This window comes from Trachymyrmex cornetzi, unplaced genomic scaffold (assembly GCF_001594075.2).
Source record: "Trachymyrmex cornetzi isolate Tcor2-1 unplaced genomic scaffold, Tcor1.1 scaffold120, whole genome shotgun sequence".
NCBI lineage: Eukaryota > Metazoa > Arthropoda > Insecta > Hymenoptera > Formicidae > Trachymyrmex > Trachymyrmex cornetzi.
This window is the reverse complement of record NW_017295762.1, coordinates 1248-1482: the sequence shown is the minus strand read 5'-3', so window position 1 is coordinate 1482 and position 235 is coordinate 1248.

Below are 235 nucleotides of genomic sequence, written 5' to 3'. Positions count from 1 at the left end.
AGTGAACATACATAAAGCGTATTCTCAAAAATGTAAACCTTTAAAAATTAAACTTTTATCTGATAATATATTGTTTCACAATATACATATATTACCATGACAAGTAACTGATGTGTTATCAAAGGTACCAGTTTAAATAAAGCATATTCTCAAAAATGTAAACCATTAAAAATTTAAGTGATTATCTGATAATACATTACCATGACAAGTAACTGATATATTATTAAAGGTGCCA